The sequence below is a fragment of the Pteropus medius genome, unplaced genomic scaffold (assembly GCF_902729225.1).
Source record: "Pteropus medius unplaced genomic scaffold, Ma_sr-lr_union100, whole genome shotgun sequence".
In the NCBI taxonomy this organism is placed as follows: Eukaryota; Metazoa; Chordata; class Mammalia; order Chiroptera; family Pteropodidae; genus Pteropus; species Pteropus medius.
The window spans coordinates 1,499,812-1,514,774 of NW_024350325.1; the positions used below are offsets into that span (position 1 = coordinate 1,499,812).

Here is a 14,963-nt window from a genome sequence, read left to right on the forward strand (position 1 = left end):
TTAGCAAAATCAACTGTCTTCTCATGATGATTGTTAAAAAACTTTCTTCACTGATTATAATTGCAAGATTATAATGCCCAGTCAATTACATGTCCTATTCTAGAGTATAAATGTTTTGCCCTTTAGAATTTATTTTCATAAATTAGTTTTTTGGTTATAATAACGTTGAAAATAATTACTGACTTATCATATTTTCTATAAGAATCTTGTGACAAAAATCACTTTTTTTATATATTAGGCTTATTAAACTTGCTCCCATTGAAGATCCTCTCTCTCTGTATATATATATATATTTTCCCTACAATGTTAAACACTGAATAGAAAAATATATAATACTGGTTAAATTTATAAATAACAATAATAAATATCATTTACTTTTGAGACCCAGATATTTAAAAATATTATTTTTAATCCAGACAGCAAATCTGCAAGAGGGATATCCTAATAGAAAAGTGAAAAACAATTTAGCTTAATAATTTAAATGGTTCACATAGGTAGCTGTTTCCAAATACTATTTTGAATCTAAATTCTGTGTTCTATATTTTCTGCTAAATACTCCCAACTTTTGAAAGAACTGCTAGACAGAAATTTAGAGGAAAACAAATAAAAAACATTAGAAAATATGTAGGCAAACAAATTAAATAAGAGTATATTGGAATTCACTAAACACGCTGTGGAGACTTCCACCTCTGCCCATGAAGTTTTAACAGCTATGGGAATTTCTCTCTGAGTGCAAGTGACTAGAAACCTGGAAAAAAAAAAAGATATGCAATTGTTTACACTGCATTCCATCATGTTTGATTAATTGTGTTTTTTTATTTAGTTTTTTTTTTTTAATTTCATCGAGACTTCTTCTATGACCTATGTGTTACTTAGAAGTATGTTGTTTAATCTCTAAGTATTTTGAGATTTTCTAGCTATCTTTCTGTTATTGATTTCTAGTTTATTCTCGTTGTAGTCTGAGAACAGACATTGTATGATTTCTATTCTTGTAAATATGTTAACGTATCTTTTTTTGGCCCAGGATGTGGTCTATTTGGGTAAATGTTTCTTGTGAGCTTGAAAAGAATGCCCTGATTTTCTGCCTGCTGGATCTGTCTGTTTATCATAGAGGGATGTAGAAGTCTCCAACCAGAATAGTGAATTCATTTATTTCTCCTTATAGTTCATCAGCTTTTGCCTCATGTACTTTGACACTTTTGATATGTGCTTGCACATTAAATATTCCTAGTCTTGGAGAATCAACCCCTTTATCGTAATTACAGAATAATTACATTAATTTACATTGAAATAAAAAAGGTAGATATCTTTTTACACTTATAGATGCCACAGAATGTGCTAATCTTAATCTACACAGGTTCTTCCTTATAGAAGACACACTGCATTATATTTAGAGACTTGACACACGAATCTTTCTCTTGAAGGCACAGATAAGCACAGGGCACTTACTTTGCCAAAGAGGCTCAAGATAATGCCCCTCTTTATCTTTGGTAACTTTCCTTGTTTTGATGTCTGCTCTGCCTAAAGTTAATATAGCTATTTCTTCTTTCTTTTGAGTAGCGTTAGAATAGTATCTCTTTCTCCATCCCTTTAATTTTAATCTATATATGTCTTTATATTTAAAAATATTATTTTTAAAATATTATCTTTATATTTAAAGTGTTTTTTTTTGTAGCTGACCCTTGTTTTTTTTTTATACACTCTGACATCTCTGTCTTAATTAGTATATTTTGACTATTTAAAGTGCTTATTGATATAGTTGGATAAAGATCTATCATATTTGTTACTATTTTCTCTTTGTTGTCCTTGTTCTTTGCTCCTAGTTTTGTCTTCGACACTTCCTTTGCATTTTATGGTTTTGAGCATATTGTATGATTCCATTTTTCCTCCTTCCTTAATTCCATAAAAGCTTAACTTTTTTACTTTTACTTATTTTAGTTGTTGCCTTAGAGTTTGCAATATATATTACAACTAATCTAAATCCACTTTCAAATAATGCTATATCACTTCATGGGTAGTACAGTACCTTATACCAACAAAATATTTCTAATTCCTCCCTCCTGTTTCCTGTACCATTGCTGTCATTCATTTCACTTATATGCGAGTGTTATGTATATATATACACATATATATTTGAATAAATTGTTGCTATTATTATTTTGAACAAGCTAATATCTCCTTGATCAATTAAGAATAAGAAAAATAAAAGTTTTTATTTTATTTTCACTTATTCTTTCATCAATTCTTTTCCTTTCTTCACATAGATATGAGTTTCTGACCTATGTCATTTTCCTTCTCTCTGAAGAATTTTTTTTAACACTTTTCTAAGGTAGATCTATTGAGAAAAAATTCTCTCAGTTTTTGTCTAAGAAAGTGTTTATATTTCATTCACTTTGAAGGATATTTTCACAGGGCACAGAATTCTAGATTGGTGATTTTTTTTCTCCCAACATTTTAATTTTTTTACTCTTCTCTCTTCTTGCTTGCACAGTTCCTGAGAAGTCAGTCAGACATAATTGTTATCTTTGCTCTTCTATAGATAGAGTATTTTTTCCTCAGGCATTTTTCAGGATTATTTTTAGTCTCTGATTTTCTATAGTTTGAAAATCAGACTAGTTAATTTTGTTCGTCTGTTTTGGCATTTATCTTGCTTTGTGTTCTCTGAGCTTTATGAATCTGTGGTTTTGTGTCTGATATTGATTTTAGGGAAATTCTCAGTCATTATGGTTTCAAATATTTCTTTTTTCTTTTTCTCTCTTTCTTTTCCTTCTGATATACCCATTATGCATATGTTACACCTTTTATAGTTGTCCCATAGTCCTTGGATATTCTATTGTTTACTTAGGTCTTCGTTCTATTTTCAGTTTTGTAGATTTCTATTGCGACATTCTTGAGTTCAGAGGTTCCTTCCTCAGTCATTTCCAGTCTACTGATAAGCCTATCGAAGACATTCTTCATTTCTTACGGTGTTTTGCTCTGCATTATTTCTTCTTAGTTCTTTCTTGGGATTTTCATCTCTCTGCTTACACTGCCTGTCTGTTCATGCGCATTCTCTACTTTATTCATTAGACCCTTAGCATAATAATCAAATTCTCAGTCTGATAATTTCAACACCCAAGTCTGGTTCTAATGTTTTCCCTTTCTATCCAAATTATGTTTTGTTTATTTGTTTGATTTTTTGTCTTCTAGGAGGTCTAATAGTTTTTAGTTGAATGAAACTGCTGTAAATAAGACTTTAGTGGTACATCGGTAATGTATAGGGTTAGGGGAAGCATACTATAGTCATATGATTAGATCTCAGTATTTTAGTGAGCCTAGTCTCCTGGGCTATGAGTTTTACAAATGCTTCTCAACTTTCTCTTCCTTAAGTGGGACATGCAAGACTATGTGATCAAGTTTATAAAAAAAAAAAATACCCTAAGGAATCTGAAAAAAAAAAAGCTACTCAGAACTCTAGAACTAATAAGTGACTTTGGTAAATTTTATAATAAATTTATAAAAATCAATTTTATTTGTATGTATTAGCAAAAAAAAAAGTTAAAATTGAAATTTAAAAAGACCTTTTATAATAGCATCAAAAACATGAAATAATTTGAGATAAATTTAAACAAGCCCTAAATAATTTTGATAATTGTAATAAGGAAAAAGAAACAATATTATAAAAGAAAAAAATATGTTATTTTTTTACCTTTGCAAATTTCTAAGTTAATGGGTAAAAAATTTCACTAAATTTCTCATTTTCTACTTAGGCGGAGGCATATACAGATATATCTTATTTCTTTCCAGAGTAGATAAACTAGCAATGAGAGCTCTTGATCTCACAAAGGCACAAGGTCGCCAACACGCAGGGTCATGGGATGATAGGAAAAATAGACCATGCTGAGGCAAGAGCAAAGATTTTACTTACTTCCTGATAATCCAGGGAGGAATTATTGAAAGAATAATGACTTTTTAAATATCTGAATACATGTAAGCCTCTTTCCTTCCAATCCTTATGAAAAGCAATCAGAAAATTCTAAAAACAATTGAGAAACTCAATGTAGACACAAGCACACTGTGATTTTGTCTTTAAAATCAATACAGAAAAAGCTCAATTTAGAAAATAAATAAAATGAGAAATTGCATTATAGTCACATGATGAATTAGAATTCATTTCTTCCCCTTTATGGTTCTTACCAAGATACAAAATGAATGTAAATAATGTGAACATGGAAATAAACAAAATTTTCTATTTTATATCACAGCATGCTATAACTGATAATCCAATTTAGAAGGAAAAGGAAGAAAGGGAAAAAATGGCGCCTTTTCTTACTCTGGATAAAAGCAACAGGAAGGAGATTGGCATCAGAGAAGTTAAGTTTGGACTTAACAAACTGATGTTCACTGCTGAAATTACCTCCTGTGTCTAGTTTTGATCCTGCCTTCTTTGTAATACTTGATATCATAATTAATTATTGATTGTGTTTATGACCATTTGCAAGGTACTCATTTACTACTTCTTCCAGTTGGAAATGGTGTATTGTGTATTGAAAATGGTTTGACCAACTGAATATAATTCCGTATCATTTCAATTTATTACAGATAGACTTTGTCTAATCTCAGTTCTCTAGAGGTTTGTTGCAACTTGCAAACCCACATCCTGGAGAAGAGAGAAAAAGCCATATTATGTGTAAAATTTCCTTCAAGCACATATTTATTTATTACCAGAAGCAACATTATGATTTGTGATTGGCAACTACATTTTGAAAGTAAATGATTATTTTATCCTCCAAAAATTACCAATAAACATTTATCCTAAGAACTCATGAAAAGCTTTTCAAACCATATATCAAACTCTAATATCTTCATAACACATATACAGAAAAGCTAAAAATGAATTTATACTGAAGGAATTTTTGTCATATTTTTTCTTAAGGAAGACCAAATTGAACAGAATAGGTGAACTCCCATAACTATGATTAAGCAACTATTAGTAAGCAATTATTACCCAATAGGATAATCATTGAGGAAATCTCAGTCAACAACATTTATTAAGTAACATTAGGCTGTGCAATTTGGAGAAATGTTAATAGTTGTTTAAAATGTATCCATGATGAAGATTAATGGAATTAGCAATGATTTAATCATTTTCTAAGTGCCTGGTCATTATAAATATCATGTTAATAATTTTATCTCTCCCTCAGATTTTAAGGGGACTTTATCATTATCTTATTTTTTATAGGTAAAGGAAACAGTCTCGGGGAGATGATAGGATTGGACCAAGGTCACAAAAGTGATAAGTGGCAAAAATAGAAATTGAACAATGGTTTATTTGATAATATAACTAACCTATAGCTCTTCTTGTCCATCGTATTTTCTTTTCTGCTTAGATAGAACAAATAGGCAGTTTTCAATTTAGCAGCTCTCTTTGACCATTTCCACTAAAAAGAAAGTTTCAGAATGTTTGCTCTTATGCTAACAGCCAGAAGCTTTGTGTTTCAGGCTCAGCTCACTCACTGACAAGCCCTACAGCACTGAGCAGTAACTTCACCTTTGGACTTGGGTTGTCTTGTCTTAAAAATCCTCCTGGAATCAATTTTTATATTGATTTATTTTTACTAGCCTTTCTAAACATTATTATTATTTAAATAAGCTATATCTAGATTCCTTTGGTTTTTGTACATATACATATTATTTAAGAAAAGACTAGTTCTTCTTTTCAATCTTTCATACTTTATTTAATGGTTAAACACTATATACTATTTCTCAAGTGTTTGCTGTACTTCATAGTATACCCATCAGTGGCAAGAGACATTATTCTTCTTAAGTCATCTGTTGTATAAATTTATTTATTTCATCAAAATTTTGTATTTATCAGTTAAAATTGGTGATGTTAGTTACTTATATGTAATTGTTTCTCTTTTTTCCTACCTAATTTTATTTGTTCTTTCAATAAATATTTGTTAATATTTTAATCTATTCACAGAATCAATTTTATGTTACCATTAACTGATTTTTGTTACATTGTTTCTATCTTCTTATTTTTAACATGTCTTAAATTGCATGTTTAGTTCATTAATTATCAGGATCTCTTCTTTGCAAGTATGCAGTTGATGCCATAAATTTATCTCTGAGTACAGTTTTAGCTGCATATGATACATTTTTTTTTTTTTAATGTCTACATCACCTGGTATTCCTAGGTGGTCTCCAATCCTAGTACTAACCAGGACTGACCCTGCTTAGCTTTCAAGATCAAACAAGATTGGGCACATTCAGGGTGGCATTGGCTGTAGACGTATGATACACTTTCATATTTAGTATTACATATTTACATGTATATGTTACCCAGATTTAAATATTTTCTAATTTCTATTACAATTATTTTAAATTTGTGGAATATGTTATGATCTTTTTGTTATAGAATTTAACCTAATTTCACTGGTTATTAGAGATAGAAATCAGTTGACATTTGACAAAATTTGTTTCTAGAATATCTTTTGTCAAGTTTTTAAATGATCCATGAGTGATTTAAAGATGTATATGATGCAACCATTGGGTGTGATATCTATTTGATCATGCTAACTAATTTTGTTGTTTAAATATTTTATAGTATTTTGTCCTTTGCTTGATCAATCATATACTAAAAACTGAAGCTATTTACTGTCACTGTAGAAAATTTGGGAACTATAGAAAATATAATGCAGTAAAAACATTACTTGTAATATCACCATCACAGAATGACATTTTAATTATTTTTCTAATTAATCACTTAAACTCCTTCTGAATTATGTTATATTATAAATAGATTTCAGATATAGAGATAGAGATGATCGTATTATAGAACAATTACCTCTCCTGCCTTGAAATTTAACTTCCTGCCACCACCACTCACCATATCTTTGGGGCTTACTTAGCCAAAAGAAGTCAGGCTTGTATGTTTCCAAATATTAGTGTCTTGTAACTCTACTATTGGTGACATTTCTGAAACAGCTAAACGGTTTCATTAGTGAAGACTTGCTCAACATAGTGCGATACATACTTTCTGCCTGGATGAAGGTGTCAAGCAAATGGAGATTTTGGTAAACTCCAAGCATGACTTCAATTAGTAACTCATTGAATCTCAAAGGAAAAAAGTAGAGGTTACACTCTCTTTCTTTGTTTGAGGTCCTATTTCCAAACAAATTCGCCTTCTTTCTCCTTAGAGATTAACTTTGTACACTGTGTAAGAGGCAGCCTTGTTCAAATTCCAAAAGGTTTTATTATATTCTTTCCCTCTCACAATCAATAATCCCCTTATCTGTACATTACATTTGAAAAAAGAGAACTGTTCAATTAACGTCATTCTTTGCTTGATGCAGATTTTCTTTTCTTTCTTTCTTTCTTTCTTTCTTTCTTTTTTTTTTTAAATGCCTGTAGCACGTGGTCTTCTGGGTGGTCTTCCATCCATGTACTAACCAGGCCTGACCCTGCTTAGCTTCAGAGATCAGATGAGATTGGACATGTTCAGGGTGGCATCGCCATAGGCAATGCAGATTTTCAAAAGAGAGCATTTTATTATTTAATTTGCTAATATAAGAAAGTTATTTATTGTTGGTGTTTTTACTTCAATTAGAAGACAGGGTTTTCCTATCAAGTTCTCATTTAGTCTAATAATAAAATATTTTTTGCCATCCATTTCATTTTAAGGATCAGGTTGCTAATAAAATTTAGATTGATAAAGACTTAATTAGTCACCTGTCTTAATCCTGAGAGGATTTTTATGGACCATATTGATTTTTCAGTAGCTAATTGTATGTTATTAAAGAAAAAATTAAATTACTTTGATTCTTGTTAATAATAGTAATGAAGACTTCATTCAAATGGAATATTACAATGGGGTTTTGCACTAGGAGAGAGTGATTGTGCTCAACTCTAAATACAGCAACAAAAAATGAGGATTTATTGCCAAGGAGAGGAGAGGTAAGGATGGTTGAAGGATAGAAAATTACTAAGAGGCTAGACTAATTCTTGCTAAACTGGTGTAATAAGCTTCTTACTAAAGGCAGACCAGGTGATCAGATATCACCCAGGAGATGGTGGGTAATGAGGAATTTGGTCAAGTACTCAGGGTGATCAGATATCAAGGGTGGGAGTCTCTCTAAGCGGGCTTAACAGGATTCTTGCTTATACTGGTCTCTACAAGGACAGAGACTGAAACATGAGTTTGGGGCCTAATAGTATATAAAGATCAGAGGAACCTGACTAAAGTTTGATCAAAGGGGAGAATTTTTGTCAGTGTGATAGTTTTATTTGTATAGAGATTGATGGCTAAGCTAGCACCTACCTGAGGTTCCAAAGAATAATATAATTCAAATTATAAGAAGCTAATTCAAATAGAGGTATCAGGAAAAAAAACTTTTTGTACAGAGTAATTACTATATAAAGACCTCAAGTGTTGGTAGGAACTACGTAGGTAAAGGAGATAATGAAAAGAACTGTGTTTCAAACAGAGTGTCATAGATGAAAACAGGTTATGATCAGATTATGGAAAAACATACTGGCTTGTCAGGGGCTAGGTGTTTAAGGTGTGAGAGATGGCAATAGAGAAGTAAAGAGAGACTAAGGGAGATCTTATAAAGCATGCCAAAGACTGTAAAATTTAACATAATGGGCAAATAGTGAGATTTTTAAGCTAGCATGATCATATTTGCTTTTTAGAAATATCAATCTAGCTACAGAATTAAGACTGGAATGTGGAGAGAGGGGACTGGAGTCAGGGACACCAATTAGTATGCTGTGGTAGTGGCCTGAGCTGAGAGAGTGGGAGTAGGGATCAAGAAAGTACATGGATTCAAGAGTCATTTAGGAGATAGCAGTTATAGATATTTGTGAGTCATTGGATGGAGTGAGTGAAGATGGAAATGTAATCGATGACAATTAGATTTTTCATATAATTGAATAATGACTTGAATATTAGCCTTCTGTGAGATAGAAAACACAGAAGAATCTAACGAAGGTCAATATCGATTCAGTTTTGAACATGTCTTTGTTTTCTGTAGAATGTATAAGTCAATCTGACCCATGGGCCACAAAATATAGGATGTAAAGCTCAAGAAAGACATAAAACATAGAAAACAAGCAGCAAAGTGTCAGATACAAATGCTGCTTTATCAGTAAATACATTAATATAAAGGGATTAAAAACTATAATCCAAAGACAGACACTGACAGGATGAATTAAAAAACAAAATAACAACAACAAAAAAAAACATGATCCAACTGTGCTGTCTACAAGAGACATACTTTAGATCAAAGACTCAAATAGATTGAAAGAAAAAAGATGAAAAAATACATACCATATAAACAGTAATCAAAATAGAACTGAAACAGCTGTATTAATATTAGACAATATAGACATTAAGACATAAATTATAACTAGAGATTAAAAAGAACATTTCATGATGATAAAAAGGCCAGTCCATTAGGAAGACATAAATATGAGTACTTATAAACATATATTTTTGTCCCAGAATATATGAATCAAAAACTGACAGAATTGGAAAAACAGAGATTTTAATACCTATTTCAATAATGAATGAGACAATTAGGAAAAAGATTAATAAAGAAATAGAAGACTTTAACAACACTGTACATTAATTAGACCTAATAGATATCTATAGAACAGTCCACTCGACAATAGAAGAATGTAGATTCATCTCAAACAAGTGCAAATGAAACATTCTCCAGGACAGAGCACCTGTTAGGCTACGAAACAAGCTTCAGTAATTAAAAAAAAAAAAAAAAAAGGAAATCATACAATGTATGTTCTCCAACAGGATGTAATAAACTTTAATTAGAAATCAATAACAGGAAGAAATTTTAGAAATTCACATATAAGTGGAAATTAAATAACACCCTTCTAAATAACCAATGGTTCAAGGAAGAAATCAAAATGGAAATTAAAAAGAAAAAGAATATTCATTAGATGAATGAAAATAAATACACAATTTATCAAAATTAATAGGATATAGCTAAAGCAATGCTCATAGGAAAATTTCTAGCTACAAATGTCTATGTTAAAATTCAGAAAAAAAGATCTGAGCGGAGCTATATAGATTTTTCTATCATCAATATGGAGATCAGGGGTTCTTATCCTTGTGGTCTTGGGTTTCAAAAAGTCTATGAACCTTCTGATTTTGAGTTCAAAATCGAGTGTCAATGTGCTTTTCTGTTGGAGGAAAGGCCTTTCATTTTTATCAGATTCTTAAAGCCATTTCTAAACAGTAAAATTGATTAAGAACTTCTGATATAGGTGGTAACTGAAGCTTTAGAAATAAACAAAAAGTATTTCTTACCTGCACACATAACCAAAATAGGTGACTAAAGATAATGCTAAGGCAGATTTATTAAACATCACATTAAACACCAGGGCAGAGGAGAGGAGGTATTAAAGTCAACGTGAAAAAGGTGGTTGTAAGTTGGGGAAATAGACACACCAGAGGTGTGAGTTGCATCAAAGCCAGGAGGTAAGAGCATCAAGACTGAGGGAGTGGTCAGCATCAGATGCTGCCACAGTGGAAGTATCTAATTTAAGCCCTAAATTAAGTTTAAGGGTGGCACATAAGATTGGGAAATATTCACAGTTTAACCAACAAGAAGGTCATGGTGGCAGTTTGGCATGACAAGTGTGAAATCCACACTATACTGAGCATGTACTCAGAACAGTGGAAAGTGACAAAGTTGAGCTCTGAGGGCTAATAATTTTGGCTGGAGGTAGATCTCATGTTAAGTGTTCTTAACACACACACACACACACACACACACAGAAATAAAGGAAAACAGGAAACTTTGGTAAGCATTAGGTGTCTATTCCCTCGTATGTGGTGACGGTATGGATGTTTGCGTAAGTCTGGACTCATCAAATTGTACAAGGAAACATGCAGTTATTTATATATCAATTTTACCTCAGTAAAGCTGTTAAAATTTTTTCAAAGTAAAACAATAATATTTGAAAAAAAAGGCTGAATAAATAATGAGCTAACAGAAAAACAAAGTTTCATGAGTGTTTATATCATAGTCTTTAAAATATTCATCAATGTGAGAAACAGTATCTTTGATAACATATCCCTCTGTACTTAACTCAGAGACAAAAACAATACTAGAAATTTCATGATTCTGACACATTACATAAATTCTCGGGTTTCTGGTCTGTGTAAAAAGGATTACAGCCTTCAAAACTGTCAAGCTTTTAAGAAATAAGTGTTTTATATTACCTGTAACTTGAGATGTTTGTGTTATAGACGAAAAAAAAGTATTTAAAAAATTATGTAGGTTCGTGCTTCTGTTTTTTTGTTTGTTTTTTAACTTCATTTTTAGTGTTTGGACCAAATCTTGGCTTCGTCCTCAACAGTAAATGCACAAAGACCTGGAGACCGTGACCACAGTTGAAGAGGCCAGTCCACTCAAACACATTTCAGCCACTTGGTGGCTCTCTTAGAGTACTTCGGATGATTAGGTAAATGCTTTTTTTCAGGGATGCTTAGAAGCTCTGCATTTCCTCCCAAAGAATTCAGGGTGACATTGAAGCTTCATTCATAATTGTTTCCCTTGGGCTTATCATTTTTTTATTCCTATATCCCCTTAAAATGGAAAATTTTCCGAAAGTGCTCTCATTTAACAATTTAGTGAGGATGAGATGATAAAATGACTTACTTGAGTAACTCTTTACATTAGGGCAGCTTGGAACCCCTTCATAGGAAAATAAAGGGAGTCAGAATTGAGCTGGGTCCAGGACTGTGGGGACCACAGTAACCTTATATTGATACCCAAAGTTCTTAGAACTAATTATGGAAACTGTGGGTCCCAGACTTGGCTGGTCCCAGGTCTGGCTGTGATCCAGGTTCGTGGTAAGGAATAGGACCCAGATTTAGAATGTTATATTAGTGTAGTAGGGCACTTGGGCCTAAAATATGTAAACATAATTCATCTTATTGTATCATGCAGGTGTGGCTGAATGCCACTATTGTACTCTGATATATGTGTACTCCATGTATACTCGCCAAAGACTTCTGTTCCCCTGGGGAGCAGAAGGGGAGCACAAGAAGGGGAGCAAAAGAGCAGAAGCAGAAGCGTGCTCCCCGCAATAGAACTGCACTCCCCACAATAAAGTTGGTGCCTGCCGTTTCATTCTCATGTCGGCCCCTTGTGCATTCTTCCAAATGGGCGTCTCACCATCGAAACCTTCCCTTCTTGGTCATATCAGCGTTGACAGCAACAAATATAATCATTCTGGTGTAAAACAATAAAGAAAACTTCACACCACTTTTGATCTAGGAACATTTACAGAGTTTTGAGAGATGATCTTAATAGTGACTAGGAGTCAGTAATTAAGTCGGACAGCCCAAATTTAATTTTGTTCAATGTCTACATATATCTTTACTGTTTACAAGGAGATTTCATAAGTTTTTGATCCTCGCAACAACCACGTGAGGTAGGCAAGTTTCAGTTATTCATTCTAATGAGGTATTTTCTCCAGGAACACAAAAGGATGCCAACAAAGGATAACTCTTAGATCTAGTTTCTGTGTATTTAAAGAATAAAGAAAAATTATAAAAGCTTTTATTTTTCTTCTAACTTTAGTTTCAGAAATTGCATGAAATATATATATATATTTTTTTTTTCATAGTTCATCCTTTACAGAGAGGATAAAATATTTCTCAAGTCTTTCTTCAAATTCTTTTAAGATATACTCTAAGTAAATTTTTTATTTGAGAGAAATGTTTACTTTTTGTTGTTCACATTCTTTGAGAAATAAGTGAACGTGGACCGTCCAGACATAGGCATTCTGAAAATCAATGCTGGGCCCTTGCCTTTGTCACCAGACTTATCATGATCATGATTTAGGTCTGAAAATCTCTGAGTCTTGAGTTTCATTATAGGAGTGGTAGGGTTGTACTTTAATGCTAATAGAAAGCCTCTGTTTTCACCATGATATTTAACTCTTTTATTACACGTTTCATAAGTATTCCACGATATGCTCTGAAATCTTTGTACTTTTTCACAATTTTTGCTTCTTTAAAACTGAGTGTATAACTTCTTGTTTCTCCATGAAGAGATCTCTGTATTTTGGGTGTCAGTTTGGGCTTGGGTTTGAGGTGCACTCAAAAGTTATCCAAAAGCAGCAATTGGAAACAGTATGGACACATTTCTTCAAAGCGCTGTTATCATCTTATGAGGAACTAATTGTAGGCCCAGAGGCAGTAGCAGGCCTGGCTCAGGGAGCTATCTTGTAGTTTTCCTGCAACAGCCACAGGTAGTGCTTCTGTCTCTCTGTGTCCCTTCCATGCAGCTAAGACCTCATGAGAAAAGGAGACTCCTTTCATTCCTTAAGAAACATAATATTTGCGTTTCTTATTTGCTGTGTAATATTGGTCTAGTTTCTTAAGGTCTCTGTGGCTCAAATCCATTATCTGTAAAATTGGAATAATAATAATACTACCTTACACGGACATTGTGAAAATTAATAGATGTAAAAATTTATAACAATGCCTAGGTGAACAATAAAAAATGATAGCTAATATTGTTAAAATCACATTTAATCTTCAGAGCAACTGTCTCATTTTATAGTCTTAACCACATGTTGGCAGGAGAGACGACCACAAAAGCATACAAGTCACTAGCCTAAAGCCTTACAGCTGATACATGACAGAACCAAGATCTAATCGATTTTCAAGTACTTTCTGCTAGATCACCCTGCCCACATGTGATTAATGTTCCTCTGGCCTCTCTTGTCTCATTTTGTAGTCCTGATTTATGTCATCATGTTTTATTGTGAGTAATATGTTTACAGAGAGTCAAAAAATTAAAACATTGAAGAAAAAGAAACCAGAAGTGAGGTGGAAAGGAGTACAAGAGTTATAGCAAGATTTTTATGTCAATTTAGCTCAACATTTCTAGTATATTCTTCAATCTAACCAGAGCAAAATCTCTCTTAGTTAAAGGAAAAATACAAAGAGGTTCAATTTATTTTAGTTTTGCAATAGAATATTTTATTGGACTCATGTAAACATAGATATGTCAACATATATTGTTACATAAATAAATAAATAAAACTGAAGACATGGAAGAGATTAAAAAAACTCTTCTTGAGGAAATTAAATAAAATTCTCATCAAAAGTGTTGTGCATTTGGAAATTTAAATTGCATAGTGAGCTTGGATTGTTAATATTTTTCATGCTGTTGCTTTCCAATGTGACAGCACCTTCCATTTATTACAGATAGAAAGTGACTATAAAGTTTTAAAAGGTAAATGCAAGTGAAAAGCTATTTATCCCAGCCTAGAAGATATGCTTTGTACACCTATGAAGATTGTCCAAAAAAACCCCGACTGTAACACCATGTTGTTAAAATAGTTTAAGAAAGATTAAGTCAAGAAAAGGAAATTTTATTTTTTGTGCTGCTAAAGCTTATAACATTTTTATTTGAATACAAATAAGAGAATAAACTGCAAAGTAATTAAGAGGAAGTCTGAAACCAGATTTGTGCAGCTTGCTTCTTAGAATAGTTATTAACTGACTTTTACATTCAGATTCACTTAACTTGGCAAATGCTATGAAAGCTAAATCACATAAGCTTTTCTAGACTAGCAGTCTTTCTAGGATTGGGGAAAAAAAGACTCAGCCTAAGAGATATTTTGTTTAATTTTGAGATGTTTTACAGAGTCAGACTATAAAAAAATTTAACTTTAAAGCAAAAGCCAAACATTTTGTTTGTCTTGAAAAATAATGTCAAGAAGTAATCAATTATTTAATAAATAAAATAAACCAGTATCCATAATTAATCCTCTAGACATTTCTTCAGAAATGAGTGGTTTTGATTATTTTTTAAGAATGTTTTCACTGGTTATGTTATCTGACAGTTTAAGAGATGTCAGAAGATATTTTTTCAAATGCTCTTATTCAAAGTAACAGCATTATATACCTACTTCATGGATCCCTGGATTCCTTG

At 32.1% G+C, this 14,963-nt stretch overlaps 2 pseudogenes; both read right to left on the reverse strand.

Annotated features, from left to right (window-relative positions):
• Positions 1 to 6,154: 6,154 nt before the first annotated feature.
• LOC120583912 (uncharacterized) lies at positions 6,155 to 6,274 on the reverse strand (annotated as a pseudogene).
• A 6,463-nt stretch (positions 6,275 to 12,737) lies between these two features.
• LOC120583785 (UPF0711 protein C18orf21 homolog) overlaps positions 12,738 to 14,963 on the reverse strand; it is a 159,656-nt pseudogene continuing 157,430 nt past the window's right edge.